Below are 20153 nucleotides of genomic sequence, written 5' to 3' on the forward strand. Positions count from 1 at the left end.
GGAGAAATACATGCACTTTCAATGAGTTCAGAAAAACTGTTTCTTTTTATAAGCTAATTGAAGCAGCCAATCAAAACATGGAGTAGAGGGAATGTAAGTCTGCAATGCTGTCTACTGTTTTACATTGCTTTGTGATTAAAAGTGATGTAGAGAATTAAATAATTGTAGTAGTCATAGAGGTAGTGTAAGTCTGCTTCATAGTAAGCAGTATCAGTGTCATAGGAAATGTAGAACATGACTGAGCAAGAAGGGGAAGATATTACTATTCCAGGATTGTGAAAATGATCTTCAACATTTTAATTCTGAAAGTTGCGGAAATGCCAAATGACGGGATTGGCTTACAAGAAATCCAAGAGTTATAAATGGCTCTGACCAGATTTGGCCTTGTGGAAAATTGTGGTAGAGAGCAAGAAGTCATTTATTGCATGTAATGTGTTTTTAAAAACGATGGAGATTTTCTTTCAGAAAGTGGCGGGCTGAAAGTAATAACAGCACAAAAGAATGTAAGCTGTTCATAGGACATCCTTGGACGTCATGAAAAGTAAGTTAACTTTAACGAGTTCTGAATTTTGATTTCTGATGTTGTATGGGTTTTTTAAACACAATCATTTTGATTGTGTTTTTTTTCCCCCGCTGTTACATGATGAATACCTTCAAGTCACTGTTTTTAGTGAAATTTGATACATTCTGAGAACAGCAAAAATAAACCATTTAACATGTATAATTAATTCTGTACTGTTTGCATTTATGATGTATATGTAGAACTGTGTAGGAGGCATGGAGAAGGTGAGGCTTCTGTAAGTGTCAAAGTTGTTGCATGCAGTGCTGCACTTCTGCGTATTCTTTCATATGCTAGACTACATCTGCACAATGAGATACCTAAGCAAAGGAAACACAAGTGATGTGATTGTGAAATGAGCAAAATAAATTGCACGTATTTCAATTACATCACCTGTGTTTCCTATCATTATGAATCACATTGTGCAGATCAAGTTTAGGTCTGTCCAGGGAAACATAGGAGATTTGGACTTTGTTGAAGAGTGCAGTGGACATGACTCACTTCATTGGTAGACCTTCACATGTATTATCTCCTCTGTACTCTTAAACAAGTGTAAATCTCATCTGCAACCCTGAGTAGGCCTCACCTGAAACAAACCTCTGGATAGTAGACATCTTATTGGCATCCTGAAGCAATTATTTAAAATTTTAGTGTCTTGCGACACTTTTCTGAAACAACAGCAATGCAAAAGATGCACCATGTTTTAAGATAGGCCTCACTTCATCTGCATCAAGATACTGTTAGTTTAAAATGTATATCTTTAGGACTGTGTAGGGGGCCTGGAGAAGCAGAAGCTTCTGTAAGTGTCAAAGTTGTTGAAAAACTGTTTGACCTTCAATCTTTTCCCTTGTCTTTTCTAATTTTTAAATACATTTTTTAATATTTTTCAAATGTTTGTTCTCTCTTTCACAGATTGAAAGTATTAAAACAAAAAGTGAGTAATTTAACGACAATTATAAGGTAAATATTTTGTACTGTTTTCGTTACATTTCTATCACATTTAACTACTATTAGTTCCACTGCTTCATTTCTTTAACCCTAACTTTCCTGCCTTTGCTACTTCCCTCATTCCTTTCTCTATTACCTACTTACTCAACTCCTTCCACTCTTTTTCTCAGTCCCTCTCTTCTCATAGTTCCTCACTCTTGTTCACTCACTGCGTCTCTATTACTCTTAGTGTCTTTGACTGATCACTCTATCACTACTTGTTCATAATGCTTTCTCTGTGTAGTTGAAGCACACTAAGGGTAATATTATGAACACAGCCAATAAAATTATTGCTCTTTTTATTGGCAGAAACTGGTGCAAAAGTGGTTTTAGTGGCAGTTTTCTGCCACAAAAGCAGCTTTAGCGACACATTTCTGTCAATAAAAGCTGCAAAACTTTTATTGCCTATGTTGATGATATGGCTCTATGTTAATTACATTTCTTTGCTGTTTCAATTAATCTTTTTCTATTATTTTTTGTTTTCTGTTTTCTATTTTTTCTCTCTGTTATTCCACATTTTTTAATCTTATTTTGAACATTCACTCACATTCTCCAAGAAACTCTTCTTTGTTAATGTTATACTCTCTTTTTTTTTTCTTTCACTTCGTTATCTATTTTGTTTTTCACAATTATACCCTCTTCTGTCTTTTCTTCGGTAAATAGATCTATTAAACAGTATCTCTTCTTTACTCCCTATAGCTGTCTTTCTTTTAACATCACTCTCTGTTTCCTTTCCTTATACTTACACTTTTTTTATTTTTTTTTATTTTTTTGGTTAGCTCCCGGTCCGCGTACCGGGAAGCTAACCCGAAAGCGAACCAAAAGAAATAGAGCTTGCCAGAGTGCTAAACATTCTAGCAATTTTTTTGGAACGGGAAGGTAGTTCTGAAAAGAACTTTTTTTTTAATATTTTTGTTGTTTTATATTTTTTTTTATTTTTTTTATTTTTTGTTTTTTTTGTATTTTTTGAACGATTTTATATTTTTTTTGGTTTTTTTTGGGGGGGTGTAACAACAAAAAACAGGCGTTGAAAAGGGCTCAACAGGAGCAAAAAAAAATTACTGGGGGCGGTTAGGGCAATCATGGTGTTCATACGCCAGGTTCAGTGCATTGATGCTCATGTTGCCACAAGCTAATAATGCACGACAGTGCATACATAAGTGGATCATGTGCCCAAAATTTTGTTGAATATTTGGCACAGTTTCCCGTGCCTCTTCTGGTGATAGAGAAACCGGTATTGTTGGTCTGGCCACAGGAGTTGGTCTGGGATTGTCGTGCATATCCCTTAATTCCGCCCGGCTGTAATTTAGGGGATGTTTCCTCGTCATGTGCCTGTGCATAGTGTGATTGCCAAAGCTATATTTTTTGTCCGTCCCTTTGGACAATTGTTCCTTGCATATCAGGCAGGTGACATACCTCGCGTTGACTTTTTTTTGCCCACGAGGTATTGAAAAAAACTGCCAGATGAAACTGGCTTTCTTTCTGGAAACCCGGGGCAACTCTTCTAAAAATTGTGGTTCTTCTCCCTCCTCATCCATTTCTTCCTCTTCCTCCTCAGTGTTGGTAAGGACCTGGGGAGGTGGTCCTTTCTTCCCATGAGGAGGTGGTGGTGGTGGTGGGGGTGCACCAGCTGAAGCAACCAATGAAGCCATTTTCACACAAGCAAAATAGGTCTTCCAACAAGCAAAATAGGTCTTCCTCTCACAATGATGAAAGTCAGAGTGAGGAAAGAAGGAGGGGTTTTCATCATTTGGGAAAAAACAATACTTCTCAACCAATGAAAAGTGTTATTTTTAAGTCACCTGACCTAGCCTTCCATCATTATGAAACCAAAAGTGAAATGAACCAATGAAAAGTTTTATTAACAAGTCACATGACCTCTCACGCTCATGTTACGCGCTGCGGAACGCTCCCCGGTTAGCTTCCGGTTCGCTCCGCTTCGCGCCTCGGTACGCGCCCCGGGACACTTCCGGGTGCGCTAACGCGATACGTCACAAGACGCATTTCGCGGCAACGCGATACGTCGCGCTTTCGCGCCGCGGATCGCTTCCGGGGAGCTGCGTTTCGTGCCTCGGTCCGCGCCCCGGGGCACTTCCGGGTGCGCTAACGCAGTACGTCATAAGACGCATTACGCGGCAATGCGATACCGTCACTATGTTGATTTCTTACCGGTTCGCGGACCGGGTCGCGGAATCAAAGTGAGCTAACGGGAAGCTTCCCGGTTCGCGGACCGGGAGCGAAACAAAAAAAATATTTAAAAAAATTATTAATAAACATATAAAATATATTTTTGGATTTAAAGAAGAATAAACTTTACAGCTATAGATATTAGCTTTTAAAAAACCAATGAAATTCACTGAAAAAACCATAGGTTATAGACCATATATAGTTAGGAATTAGCATTTACAAAACCTTGAAAATTCACTGAAAAAACCATAGGTTATAGACCATATATAGTTAGGAATTAGCATTTAAAAAACCTTATTTTACTCACACAAAACCATTGAAATTCCATATATAGTTAGTTGTACTAACTATATATCGCGCACCCGCAATCCACTGCTGATCATGTCACATATTACATCATTCATGACATGGTCAGTGACATCACTGATGACATCACTGATGACATCTCAAATGACATCACTGATGACATCACTGATGACATCTCAAATGACATCACTGATGACATCACTGATGACATCTCAAATGACATCACTGATGACATCACTGATAACATCTCAAATGACATCACTGATAACATCTCAAATGACATCACTGATGACATCTCATTTGAAATCAATGGTCACATCACTGATGATATCATTCATGTGACAATACAATGCATCTCCTCACACTTTAATATAACCTCTGTTACACCCAGTGTTAAATACAGAACATATTTTTTTAAACAATTGACACACCAATACTAGTTACTACATACGCACTCACTGATTCCTACGTCTACACACACATTCACTCATTCACCCATACAATCATTCATACATACAATCACTCATCTTTACAACACTATCATATGCACTCATACACCCTATACAGACACTCACACTCTGCCACTCATCCTTGGAGTTACTCACACACCTAGTCAGTCCTGTAAAGAATCAATCACACTTCCATTTTCTAATCTATACAGTTAAACATAGAGTACCTTACATTTTCAAACATATTCTAACACATACTTACTCTCTTATAAATCATTGATACAAGAATACATTGATCTGCACAGAGTCACACATCTCCCAGCCAGCCACACACACACTCAGTCTCCCATACAAATACTTGGACAATCAATCAATAACCCATATAGTTACTCATATAGCTACTGATCAACACATGCAGCAGTTTACAGAATACCAGAAATAATGATGCACAAATTAAGACAGTTTAGTCACTAACCTATGCATTCAGTGAGACACATTTAATCACTCACTCATACAGTCAGTCACGCACCTACTAAAACCTTCATTCAGACACTTATACATCCACTCATTTAGTTGTGATGTGATGTCATCAGTGATGTCATTTGAGATGTCATCAGTGATGTCATCAGTGATGTCATTTGAGATGTCATCAGTGATGTCATCAGTGATGTCATTTGAGATGTCATCAGTGATGTCATCAGTGATGTCACTGACCATGCCATGAATGATGTAATATGTGACATGATCAGCAGTGGATTGCGGGTGCGCGATATATAGTTAGTACAACTAACTATATATGGAATTTCAATGGTTTTGTGTGAGTAAAATAAGGTTTTTTAAATGCTAATTCCTAACTATATATGGTCTATAACCTATGGTTTTTTCAGTGAATTTTCAAGGTTTTGTAAATGCTAATTCCTAACTATATATGGTCTATAACCTATGCTTTTTTCAGTGAATATATATATGTATATATTTTTTCTTTATATATATATATATTTTTTACTTTTTCTTCACTGAAAAGCAGAAAGGTTAAAGTGATGTCATAGATAGCTGACAATGTCCGCGATAAGATATGATTATAAACGCTGAAATTCACCAGGGAGAGGTAACTGAATTAACTTTAACTTGCAACCTGAAGTAACTATAAATTGCAACCTCTGTCATTTCAGATGTAACTTAGTGACGTTATCAATGTTGTCACTGAATGGGTCATGAGTAATGAACTTTCCAGGAAAGAGCTGGGGTGGATGAGACTTTTTGGGGGTGGGAGATTTTTTTTTAATTTTCACTAAATGGCACCAAGTATTTGAACACCAAAAACTCAATTTCATACATATACCTATTACCCACTGGTTGTCACGAGTAGGTAGTTATAGTCCGGACCTAGTTGCCGTGGGCAGAGCATATTTTGTTTTACCAATAACTTTTGCAAAAAGAAAAATTGAGGGACAGGAGCCAGGATAGCTTGACTCCAGTGACATAGAGAGCACGGGACCGACGTCTGGGCATCCCCATCCCACTCGGGGTGACAAATGCAAAAAGAACAATTCATGGACAGAATGCAGAACAATGTCATACATTCACCCAAGTACAGATATCTGGACCTAAATCCATTGTTTTTTTGCTCACCATGCCTTTCTAGTTTGGACCCAGCATTTTATAATCAGTCTTGACCCTGCGCCCAATCGGAACAGTCCAGCCCGAACTGCCAGGCCCTCTCAGATGTGGGTCCCGGGCTCACTGTGCCACTCGATTCAAGCTATCTTAGCTGATGAGGGGTGATATCCCAAAACCAGACCTAAGATGCATGTTTCTGATCCAGGGAGGACCTGAAACATGAAGCACAGGGTCAAGACTGATTTGCATATGGCCAGGTCTAAACTGGGGTGGCATGGTGAGCAAAAGAATGATGGATTTAACCCAGATCTCTTCACTGGGGGTGAATGTTTTGGTTTGTTCTGCATTCCGTCCATCAATTGTGTGTCTTTTGTTACCAATAACTTTGGCATCGTTTGAAGAAACCTCAAGAAATTCTCAAAACTAATATAAGGCTCACCTTAAAAGTTTTGTGGTGATCCGTCAAGTGGTGGACGAGAAAAAGTGGGCAGTCCCAAAACGTGTTTTCCCCATATTAATTCCTATAGAGATTTTAAACAGCTACAGCCTGAACTGCTGAACGGAAATGCACCAAATTTGGCAGTAAGCAACCTTTTTGTAAATTTGCTTAAAGCCGCTCTGTAGTTTTTAAAATAGTAAGGGAAATCCAAATTTGGGTATAAAGGGACACAAAGGATCCCGACTCCTCCCGATTTCGTGCTATGATCTGATTGGCTGCCAACACTTCAAACCAGGAACTGTTAGCAGCCATCTTGGGACACGGCTTGAGCAGAGTCCCAGAACAAATATAAAGAAAAGGGAGCGGGTTAGAAATACCCTGACCCCCAAGCCTCTTTGGAGGGGAGGGGTCCTGGTGTACCCCTCCAGAGCAAAATAACATGTTTTTAAAACGATTTTGGTGGGAGCCGCGCTGGATCCATGGCTCCTGACAATTCTTTTATTTTTAAAGCGCAGACTCTCGCTCTTCATTAGTATTTTGCGCCCGGGTGGGACAGGTCCCGGAGCATTTAGAAAATAAAGGAGGAGTGGCACATGGGCCCCAGGTGATCCTGCCAGGAATATCTAAACACAGCAATATCATCAGGATAAGCTTCACTAAAGCCTTCCAACCCAGCAAGGACTTTATTCACCAACTTGTGGAACATGGCAGGGACATTCTTTAGACAAAAGGGTATCACAGTAAAGTGGAAGCGCTCACCAGGGGTGGAGAATGCTGTCTTTTCTTTCGCTCCAGGCGCCATGCCAATATTCCAGTACCCTGCAGTTATCAAAGGTACTAAGGAACGTGGCAGTCCATAACATACCTATCAATTCATCAGCCATGGAGATGAGGTGTACATCTGTCTTGGTGACAGTATTAAGGCCTCTGAGGTCCAAACAAAACCCTACGCCCTTCTTAGGCGCCTATTTGTAGACAAAAAGCAGACAGGGCAACAGAACATCCCATCTCCTTTTGAATTTTTCAGGGAGTCCTGTTATAATGCCTTTCAATGTCTTGAATCTTTCAACAGGGCCATTGGTTTGTGGATAGTAAGGAGTTGTGAACTTATAGACCACTCCACACTCAGAGAAGCTTCTCTTCTCTGTTCTTTCTGGCAATCTACCGCAGGGCGCATAGACGCCCTTGGGCATTTGTGCGCTATATAAATTTCAAAATCAAATCAAAATCAAATCCTCCCACATGTGTCAAGTATGCAGACATGATGTTGGAACCTCGGTCTGATACTACCTCCTTGGGAAACCCTACCCTGGTGAAGACAGCAATGAGTGCCTTGGCTACCACAGGGACTCTGGAAGAACGAAAGGGAATGGCTACAGCATACCTGTTGGCATGATCCACTACTATTAGTTTGTGTTTGTTTCCTGAGGCTGTGGGAGGTTCAAGCAGACACACTATATCCACACATACCCTTTCAAAGAATACCCTAACCACTGGTAGTGGAATTAAGGGAGCTTTTGAGTGTCCACCTGTTTTGCCACTGGCTTGACAGATGACACAGGAGCTTACAACTCCTTCCCTTTTTGTGACATCTCTGCCCAATACAAGTGGTTGACAAGTCTTTCACAAGTTTATGTCTGGCCCAGATGTCCAGCTAGGGGTATGTCATGGGCAAATGTGAGCAGCAACTCTCTATACAACTGAGGCACTAGCACTCTCCTTGTGGGACAAGGTTTGGGGTCTCTGGCTTTCAGTGTACAGGAGTCCTTCCCCCAAAAAGACCCTGTGGGAGCCACTTACATCTTCCTGCTCGTATGCAGCAGCTTTCTGCCTCAGCCCTTCAAGAGAGGGGCAGACCTCCTGCCTAAGGCAAAGCTGTTTCCTAGAGGGGCCCCCTGGGCCCAAGAGCTCTACCTCATTAGATTCGAGCTCATTGGGCTCAGTTCCCTCTGGGGCTGACAAGTCCTCCCCTAAGGAGAGTGGTCCTGATCCTTTTGCTGTGTGGAAGCTGTTTCACCAATCTTCCTACTTTTTCTTTTGGGAGGTTGGGCCATTATTTCAGGATCCAATTCTCCTTTTTTCACCCGGTGCTTGGCATTATGCTCTTGTTTTTACCCACACTATCTCAGGGATGTTTGGCATGGGTCCTTATTTCTTCCTCAGCCCATGCTGAGGTCTCCAGATCACTTCCAAGCAGACCAGGGACTGGTAGCTGTGGAGAGACCACTACCCGTTTCAGGAAAGCAACCCCTCCCCAATCTAATGTTACCTTAGCCAGGGGGATGGACAACAGTATCATTATTAGCATTGGTTACTGGGAAGGAGTTCCCAATTAGAAATGTCCTGGGTAAAACAGTGATTCTCTCACCATAGTGACACTGGCTCCTGTATCGCTCAAGCTTCTACACTTGACCCATTGATTTTGAGGTGCTGCAGGTACTTATTTAAGTTTGTGGGCCATACAGCCAGGGTTGCCATATCTACCCTGGTGAACACACTAAATATCGATTCCAAAATATCGAATGGATAGAATATCGAATCAAAAATATAGAATGTACAGAATATCGAATTATCAAAATATAGATAGGACAGAATATCGAAATTGGGGTAGGAAATATCGAATTCCACAATATCGAATTTTATAATATAGATTCCCACAATATCGAATTTTATAATATCGATTCCAATAATATATATTTTTTTGTGTTATGTATGGTAGTATATGTGTTAAAATTATGTATTATTTTTCTAATGTATGTTTATTTTTTTTAAGTAATGAATGTTATGTAATTTAATGTTTGCGTAATTTAATTCCGTAGTGGGTTGTGGGTTTATAGGGGAATAGGGTGGGAAGTAATTTAATTATATTAAATTAAATATTAATTTTAATTTATATGTATTGATAATTAATTGATTGATGATAAATTAATAATTGGTAATTACATTTTATAAATGTGTAATTAACTTGTATTAATTGATTAATTGAAAATTCTGTTAATTATATTTTTTATTATTAGGAGCGGGTTGTGGGTCTATAGGGGAATAGGGTGGGAAGTAATTTAATTATAGTAAATTAAATATTACATTTTATTTATATACATTGATAATTAATCAATTGATACTTAATTATTAATTGGCAATTAATGTTTATTATTTGATAATTCATTTTTAAAAATTGATAAATAATTTTTATTAATTGATTAGTTGATAATTATGTTAATTGTATTTTTTATTATTAGGAGCGGGTTGTGGGTTTATATGGGGAATTGGGTGGGAAGTAATTTAATTGTAATAAAATTAATATTTATTTTTATTTATATGTATTGATAATTAATTGATAATTATGTATTGGTAATTAATTTATTAATTGTAATAAATGGCTTTAATTGGTAATTAATTGTTATTAATTGGTCATTATTTGTCATTTTTATTGGTATTGATATTTAATTTAATCTTATTTTAATATTAAATCATTTCTTTCCCTACTGTTGCGCTCTCTGGAGTGGGAATAGTAATTTTTACCCCTACGCTATCCAATGTTTTCCCTACTGTTGCACTCTCTGGAGTGGGAATAGTAATTTGTACCTCTACGCTATCCAACGCTTTCCCTACTGTTGCACTCTCTGGAGTGGGAATAGTTATTTTTACCCCCCCCGCTATCCAATGCTTTCCCTACTGTTGCACTGTTTGGAGTGGGAATAGTAATTTTTACCCCTACGCTGTCCAACACTTTCCATACTGTTGCACTCTCTGGGTGGGAATGGTAATTTTTTCCCCTACGCTATCCAACGCTTTCCCTACTGTTGCACTCACTGGAGTGGGAATAGTAAGTTTTTACCCCTACGCTATCCAACACTTTCCCTACCGTTGCACTCTCTGGAGTGGGAATAGTAATTTTTACCCTCCCGCTATCCAACGGTTTCCCTACTGTTTCACTCTCTGGAGTGGGAATAGTAATTTTTACCCCTACACTATCCAACGTTTTCCCTACTGTTGGACTCTCATGAGTGGAAATAGTAATTTTTACCCTCCTGCTATCCAACGCTTTTCCTACTGTTGCACTCTTTGGAGTTGGAATAGTAATTTTTACCCCTACGCTGTCCAACACTTTCCATACTGCTGCACTCTCTGGGTGGGAATAGTAATGTTTTCCCCTAAGATATCCAACGCTTTCCCTACTGTTGCACTCACTGGAGTGGGAATAGTAAGTTTTTACCCTCCCTCCATCCAATGTTTTCCCTACTGTTGCACTCTCTGGAGTGGGAATAGTAATTTTTACCCCTACGCTATCCAACGTTTTCACTGCTGTTGCACTCATTATTAATTACCATAAAACATTTTATTTTAATTAATTTAATTATAATATTATATTTATATAATATGTTTATTTATATATTTATGTCAACATATTTTTATTAATGTTCTAAATATTTTGTAATTAAGATTAATAATTATTTAATAATGTTATTAGGTACATTTATATATAAAAAAATGTTTTACATTTCATTTATTATTTTTACATTTTAAGCTTTTTTACATTATTTTTATTATGTTTCATTTAATTATGTTCATTATTTAATTACATTTCTAGTATTTGTAATACATTTAAAAAAATTAAATATTTTAGTTAACTATATTTTAACACTCTATATTTTGGAATCGATATTTTAGTACTTACCTGTTTGTAGATAGGCATTCTATATTTTCTCCCTCGATATTTTGGCTTCGATATTTTGATAATTCGATATTTTATCTCTCAATATTTCGATACTGATCCATCTACCCCACCCATGGAGCCTAGTGCAGCTTCTGTGTACACTCTGATTTGCTCAGGGCACACTGGTGTTCCCATTTGGAAAGTTGCAATTCCAGGGTTAGTTGGAGGGGGATTAGGGACTGGTTTGTTGGGACAGGCAGGATCTCCAGTTTGGTGTCCATTCCTGCTACAGTGGAAACACCAGTCCTTAGCAGGATCAAAGATTTTCTTCTTGTACCCAGTAGTGCGGTGAGAAGAGTTTTTGGTCTCACCCCTGAACTGGATGATTTTGGGGGCCTTTAGAAGACTCTTGTATTTTATCTTTGGGTTTCTCGCCCTCAGTTCTCGGCGTGGCCTTGTAACCCCTTTCTTTTGGTCACCTTGGTGATTGTCTTGGTCAACCTTGTCTTGGCTCAGTGATCCGCCTTCTTTCCCAATTCTTGGTAAGAAATTGGACCTAGGCCTACTAGATGTCGATTCAACTTTTCATTGTTGCAGTTACTTAAAATTAGCCCTGGGCGAAGTACTACGCTACGCTCGCGTAGTTTGCGCTGTTTCGCACTACGCGAATTGCACGTAGCACAGTGCAAACACACGTAGCAGTAAGTTTTTTGCTTGCTCGCGGTCCTCACCGTCAAGTTGCCGACTGAGAGCGAACAAAATGACACCACGGCGAGACTTTTTCCTCGTTCGCGATCAGCAACATTAAGTTGCCGATCGCGAGCGTGGAAAATAAACCTCCCGGTGGGATTTTCAAAGTGGGGAGGTCAGGTTTCTCATTGCGAGTGGTCGCGTATACTCAAGACCACTTGCCATGAGATACTACCTCTGCATTGAGAAAGCTACTGCTCGAGTAGAAATCTACTCGAGTGGCAGAAAACGACCGCTTGCACTGTGCAAGATGCAGTTTGCACTGATTGCACAGTGCGGACAAGCATCCAGCACTGTGCAATCAGTGCGAACAGCATTTTGCACAGTGCACTACTAGCTTGCGTAGTGTGAAGTGCACTTTGTGTAGCTACGCATAGCGCTACTACACGAACTACGCTCAGGGTTACTTAAAATGTGTTCCTTCAAAAAAAAAAATGTATAAAGTCCCTCATATTCCTGCACTTTACTTTCAGTCAACCAGCCAACTAGTGTTTTTTACTGAGTAGTCTACAACTTCCACCCAGGACTGACTCTGGAATTTCCAAGGCTCCCCCCAAATTAAATTCTGTACTCCTCAGTTGTGAGTCCAAATCCCTCAATAGGGATACCCTTCATGAGTTCATAAGACTCCGCTTCTGCCCCAGTAAGTGTCAGGAGCCTATCTCTGCACTTACCAGAGAACAGTTCCCGAAGGAGTGAAGTGAGTCTTCCTCACTTTTCTGGCTTCACAAGCCCTCTCAAAGGCTGTGAACCACTTGGTGATGATATCACCATCTTCAAATTTAGGACAATCCCTTTGAGGATTTTAGGATCCTACCTTCTCTTGATTTTTAACTTGCTGCCCCATTGATGGCTTCTAGGCCCATCTCTGCTCTATCTTTTTCTAACGCTGGAAACCTAGTTTCTAGTTCTAGCCTTTTGGCCATCTCGCCGAATGGTGGTCCTCCTCAGTGGAGTTGTCCTCCCTGCTTTGTATAGAGTCAGCCCTACCTCTGTAGGATCTAGACCCTGTACTTCTTGGGTTTGGAGTGAGGGACAAAAAGCTCCCATCTTCCCTAAGTAATTGAGGTGGGTGGTCTAAGACCTCATCATCCTCACTACTTTCCCCATCTGCTTGGAGATCTTCTCCTTTAGTAGTGGGGTGGTGCCTTGCATTCCCTGCCAGAAACTCCTGGAGTTGTATTCTGGTAGAGTTGGACCCAGTTCTTATATGTTTAGCTTTATAGAGAAACCTTAACTATCTAACCTCTAGTTTGGAGTAAGTGGTGCAGTCGAGCTCCTCAGCCATCTTCTCTGGGCTGCTCATCGTTCTACTAAAGTGGGTTTATTTTTAGGAGACATAAACAAGTTCTATGTACCCCCCCCTTTAATCTAACTTCAGTGTTTTTTAACCTTCTAAAAAAATGCTACTTGGGCTTAGTACAAGGAACTAACAAGACTTATAGAAATGTGGAGAATAGTCAAATAAAAAATGAGTTGTACTAAAGTAAATTTTTGGATTCTTGCCATGGGGTTAACTAAGTTAGTTCAATAAATGCAAGCCTTGATATCGCACCACCAATCTAGGAAGCTAGCTCTGTATATACTATACCAAAGTAGGGTATAGTGTGCACAGAATCCAGGGAGTTCCCAGAGGTATAGAAGAGGTTAAATTAGAAATGTACTAACAGCTCTCCCTGCAGTAGTGTGGATTTATCAGGAGGGTGTGTTAAGCATTTATTGTATTCACTCACTCAAGGCTGATGGCACACACTCAAGTATTATTTAGTAGAACCATACAGGACGTGGTACAGGCAAGTAAGAAATACTTTCAAAAGCAAGGCTGTACACAGAACTGCAATTTTGGATTGTACTAGAATAGATTACAGGTCTGTGTTACTTTGAAAACAATTCAAAATACAATAAGACTAATTTTGATTTACTCTTGGATTACTTTTCAGTTACTTTAAGTGCTTGAGGTGATATGCTGCGATATCACACACCTAAAGGTTGACACTTACAGGTAGGTACAACAATTCTTCAGTTAAAGCATAGTAACTTTCTTTTCATACAAACAGTTGGTCAACAGACATTTTTTCAGGAACAAAACTTGTAACAGTGTTTCAATGGCTGAAAAGTGTTAACGTCTTACAAGTAAGTAAACAACTTTCGAGTATGGCTTTTGGGGGTTAGGACCAAGGTTCCCCAAGGTCCAGTTAGACACTCAAATTGCACCACCAGAGGCACTGGGGCAGCCGGATACAGAGTGCATTGGCCCAATGTTAGTCAATGAGGCCAAGATGGCATTCGGTTAGGGGCTGCTTGTGAACAGGCCACTTGGCTGTTGGAGCAAAGCTCAGGGGTTAGGATTGGCAGTGCAGGGCCAACAATCCGCACAGGAGCTGAACCACCAGTGGCACAGGGGTGGCCGTATACAGAGTGCCAAGGAGACGTTGGGGACCCTGTAGATTTCAATGGAGCTCTCTGATTCCTAGGCCATCTGAGTGTCTCAGTATATCACTGGGTTTGGTAGTGACTTTTCATAGTTCAAATTGGTATGTAACTGGCTGTATAAGTTACTGTACAATTGGGGTACTACTTGTTCCAGTAATTGAGTACATGTATAAGTTAGTTTATCAGTGCCTCTCTGAAGATGTGGCTGGATGTGTAAGTAACCTTCACACTTTCTTGCACCTTACATACACTCATAACTTAGTATATACATATACTTTTTTAAAGTACACCCTTATTAACACGCCTATGAAATCTCTTCGCTGTTCTCCGATTTGTATCACGGTATCACTTAGAATCGCTTGTTAGTCAAAATCTCAAGTAAGTTGTACAGGAATGGTATACCATTCTCAGTGCAAAATAACCAATAATGACAATGCTTCCCATTATGCATTCAGTGATACTGATGTAGTTAGCAAATCATAACCTACCTTTCATATTTTACTTTTGTTATACCACAACATAAGTCACTGTTTTTTAACCCTTTGTAAGACTAGTGTTAAGAAGTTCAATTTTGTAGTGATTTTGAGCGTATTCACTAATAAGCCGCAGCTCTTTGCGCAACCCCCTATGTAACATTGAGGTGGATTCTCAAATCCATGCAGGAGCTCTTAAAGCCACTTAACAATCTGTTGTTAAAGCATGGCATTTCTAGTTTACATTGTAAAGATTACTGATTTTCAACCCAAACACTCCCTAATAAGCAACATTTCCACACTACTGTGTCACAGGTTAACAGTCTACTCTTTTTTTTGTCCCCCTTCCCCCAGCACTTTTAGTTCCATTTCCATAGTAACCAAGTTGAGAACACTCACTGATAGCACTAGGTCGTACGTTCACAACCCTTTCTGTGAGCAGCAACCTACCTTCAAATTGAACTGTAACAGGTGTGATTGATTGTAGGGAATCATAAGAATATCCCAAACAGCATAACTTTATTTTTTCCAAAGCCAAACACAGATGTAGTTATTTTTTTGGTCAAAATCACTACCTAATTTTAACTACTCGCATATTAACACAATCCAATCAAATATGTTATTTTTTAATTTAGGTCCTCCCCCTCTATTTTAACTGCCTTTCGTTATGTACTCTGTCTAATTTAGCTGCAGTCTTCTGTGTGCTACTCCAGTTTCAAAGTGCAGATTGTGGACCATAGTTCTGTATTTTGAGCCAGAGAGAGGGCTAGAAAGAGTGGCATTGATACTGACCTGGATCTACCTAATCTGGACATTACTTGGCTTGGCCAGAGAGGATTAAAGTGGCATTATTGCTGCTTTTTGTTGAAAGCATTGTGGATTGCCAACATCCAGACCTCATGATTATGCACTGTGGTGGCAATGACCTAGGCACACTTACTGGGGTATGACTGCAAATCCTAATGAAGGATACCTTTGGTAGATTAATGCCACTTTTCCCCTCACACTGCCTTGGTGTTTGCCAACATTTGCCAAAGAAAGAAGTGGAAGTGGTCAAACAAAGTTTGTCCACAGATAGGCAAATCCAGGAAACATGTCAATAAAAATGGTTCCGCATTCCTAAGATCACAACATGGGCTTACTATACAACAACAATTAACACTTTGATATGGACAATATATATAGAAATGGAATTCATGTCACAGAGAAAAGCTACAAGGTGTTCCTCAACCACTTAATAGACGACATCCTATTTTATATGTAGTTATCAGCTACGCACCATAAACACAAAAGCTGTTTCATAGCCAACCCTTTCCCAAACACTGGTTCATTTTACTATTTAAATCCTTTTTTAAATTTTTTTTCTATTTTATTAACTTGACTCTATGGATCCACAAACCAAAAGCACACATCGAATGCAAAGCAACACATTTGAGATGGCTCCGGAGCTCCATCCCCATACAAAAACATATATATATATATATTTTTTTTTAAACAACAAATTTATTACGGTGGGCACAAATGTGGCTCTGAGTCTGAGTGGATGTATTACAGGTTTTGTTGATGTGTGAAGGCTGTATGGGTTGCTAGGTGTAAACAACAGTTAAAAAGGAGTGCTAAATTAATGAACACACAATTAGCCAATTTTATTGAGGACAATAACCTCCTGGACGAATCACAATTCGGATTCAGGACAGGCCACAGTACCGAAATGGCACTCATCAAAGCCGCTGATGAAATCCAAGCCACCAGAGACCTAGGTGGAACAGCAGTCTTGGTCCTGCTGGACCTGTCGGCCGCCTATGACGCGGTCGATCATGCTACATTGATCGGCCGTGTCGCGGAGATGGGCATCACGCATAAGGCCAAAGAACTGCTGTCCTCTTTCCTGTCCAACCAATCCCAGCTTGTGAGTTTCGGAAAATTCAACTTCCCCCCCTTCACTCTCCCATGGGATCTTCCCTCAGTCCGACACTATTTAATATCTATGTGTCGGACCTGGCCAAAACAATCAAAACCCATGGGATGAGGCTAACCACATAGGCCGATGACACACAACTGGTTCTAGCCATCAATAACAATGGAGGAGAAATAGCAGCAAGCTTCCAAGCATCCATGATCGACATCAGCTCCTGGATGGCTAAAAACTTGTTAAAAGTAAACCCCGCAAGACGGAGGTCATGATCTTCGGCAACCTACACCCTACATGGCCCCCCTCATGGTGACCCCCTGAGCTAGCCCCCCCCACCTCCAGTACAGAAAGTAAGAAACCTCGGTGTCATCTTTTATAATAAACTCTCCTTCTTAGCTCACGCAAATGCCATCCCATCCTCAGCCTTTTACACACTAAAAGTAATCAAAAGACTACTTCTTTTCCTCCCCCACAACAGAGGAAAAACCCTGATAAGCTCCCTGGTTATGACAAAAATAGATTATTGCAATGGACTGCTCCTGAACGCGCAAAAGAAGGTAATCAGCAAACTACAGCTGATACAAAACGCCGCCGCCTGAATCATCACAGGCACTCCCAAGCACCAACCTATCTCAGCAGAGATGAAAAACCTACATTGGCTCACAATTCCCAACTGTATCAAATTCAAGGCACTTTGCATAGCCTATAAAGCAATCCATCAATCAGGTCCCTTTTATCTAAGGAGAGCCTTGTTCATGCACAGACCTTGCAGAACTCTACGGTGCTCCTCGGCCAATCTCCTGACGGTCCTCTGCACCCACAAGGTTTCCTGGGAGACAAAAGATTCACCGTAGCCACTGTCAAACTTTGGAATTCGCTTCCCTCACAAATCAAATCATCCCCTACGGTTCTCTCCTTCAGGAAGCTACTAAAGAATTGGTTATTCACGCAATAAACAACCTGGGGCCTCCTACCCATCTAAGTTTTCAGTGACGAGACACCCACGGGTATTTGTTGCGCTCTATAAATTGCCTAAATAAATAAAATAAAAGATTGTCCATTCAATAATCCCAAATATTATACTCTTATCCGGCAATTGATGAAATCACCAAGATTGAGTGTACAGTAGTTATTCAGGAGTCTTGTGAGTCTCTTAGAACCCAATTTTATTTAACAAATGCAAATTGACTGAAGAAGTCAATTCAGCCTAGCCAACGCGTTTTGTCCCTTGGGGACTTCATCAGGGCTAAACATTTAAAAACATACATGTCACAAATTTTGTCTCATATAAACTAAATATACTACACACACATAAACCTGCTAGTCCTATCTGAATAATGACCCTCCAAATGCACCCCAACAAGACTCCCTACCCATATATATACTAATAAAACCAATTTTCTGAGTGTTTATAAAATGACAATTTACTTAATTATTAATTAATAAGTATATTTTTTCGATGTTCATATTTTTACACTGGTTGACTAACCTACCACCTTCCTTTCCCATGCTACAAGAAAGAACACAATTTTTATTAATAGATGTTTGCCCTATAGTTAATACACAGGGGAAATCATGTTGACCCTTAGATGTTTATCTCTCAAAATTCATTCTATAGATCTTACATTATCATTAATTATAGGGTTTAAAACCTGCAAACCACCTCCGTCCCCACAGGGTAAGATGCCCCTGCCTGAAAGTTACTCAACTCACTTGTCAATATTTCAGTGTCGTATTCAACAAGGTCTCAGATCCTGTCCTCATTCCATAACTCTTTATAAATAGAATCCGTTTTTCAGATCCTGCAAGCAAATTACAAAATCCTCATCTTTGCTGCAATTTCTGTGGATTCTTATCATTTCTCCATAAGGGTTGCCCTTAATCACTGCTGTTGGATGGGCACTATCTGCTCTTAAAATGTTTGTGGCTATTTCCTTACGAGATAATCTGCTCTGAATCCCATCCTTGTCTACTTATAATTGCACATCCGAAAAATCAGTCTTTTCTGTGTCATAACACATTGTAAAGCACACATTATGACTGTGATTCAAAAAGTTGACATATTGTAGCACATCTTTCTTTGTTCCTCTTCAAAAGACCAAGATGTCATCTATGAAATGACCCCAAGAAAGGATATAATCCATCCCTTTGCCGGAATTCACGGACTAGGCATGCTCCCTCTCAAACCAACCCATGAAGAGGTTCGTGTAAGAGGGAGCAAACCACGAACCCATGGCTGTTCCTCTAATCTGGTGATACCATTCTTCAAATAGAAAAAAAATATTATTCACTCATTTCCAAAAGCATTTTAGAATGTTCGAGTAAACTAGCACTCCTATTACTCAAAAAATGTTTTAAGGCTAATGTGACAAAGCTCATGCTTTCTTCCCATACCACATCCTGCAGCTTGTTCAGTACATCCATGGTGTCATGAATGTAAGAAGGTAAATTAACCACCAGCAGTTTTAAGAATATATCTACAGGGAGGAGCCTAGCTCGCGACCGAGATGGCCGCGCTTTAGCTCGGCTCCGTTCGCCCGCCTGTGTTTTTCACATTTATCCTGCATTTATCCTGCCCCGGGAAGCCCTCCTTGCTGTGTGGTACTACTACGACGCACTGCAGGCACTTACCACTTGTTCCGGTTGTCCTGGCTGCTGTGGGTCCGGTGCAGTGTCCCCGACCGTTCCCGGGATTCGAGAGCGGACTGGCCTGGTTCTTCGTCCCGGCTCCTGGGCCGGATGCAGCCTGCGGGCTTGCCCTTCGGGGCACGCTGGAGGTGATTGGAGGGCCGCTGTTCGTGTGAGCCGGAGGTTCCTGGCTGAGAGACTCCTGTGTGGCAGCAGCCTTGGATGGTGACGCTGCCCTTCATTATTGGGGTTCCTCGTGTGTTCGGCTTCCTCCCCCTTTGTTCTCCGGTCCGGCCATTTTGTTCTTTGCCGCCCGGACGCGGAGAACGGGACTGGCGACATTGGGGGGCCGGCGAATCTCCTTCTTCTGGTGGCCCCCCTTCCTGTCCGGGGTGTTCTTCGGCCTGTCGGCGGGACTTCATCTGCTTTACTGCCGCCCCGGCGGAGGTTGTTGGCCGCGCGGCCTGTTCGGGCTCTCAAGATGGCGACCAGCCCCATTTGTTTGGGCCGGGCCCAGACGAGCACTGGGGGCCCGCCACAAGGCCCGGGTGTCGGATACTGTGAATGTTTTCCTGCACTTAAGGGGATCCTGAACATCCTGCTATCCTGGCGGCTATCGGTGGCCGCGCCACTCCTGGCTCTCGAGACGGTTCCTCACTGCAGGCCTCCCGGGCCCCCGCGACCGGATGAGGCATTGATATCGCGGGGTGTGGCTGGTACTCTCCTGGCGGACTCGGCCCCGGCTGCCGCCCC

Source organism: Lissotriton helveticus, chromosome 7 (assembly GCF_964261635.1).
Source record: "Lissotriton helveticus chromosome 7, aLisHel1.1, whole genome shotgun sequence".
NCBI classification, from domain to species: Eukaryota; Metazoa; Chordata; class Amphibia; order Caudata; family Salamandridae; genus Lissotriton; species Lissotriton helveticus.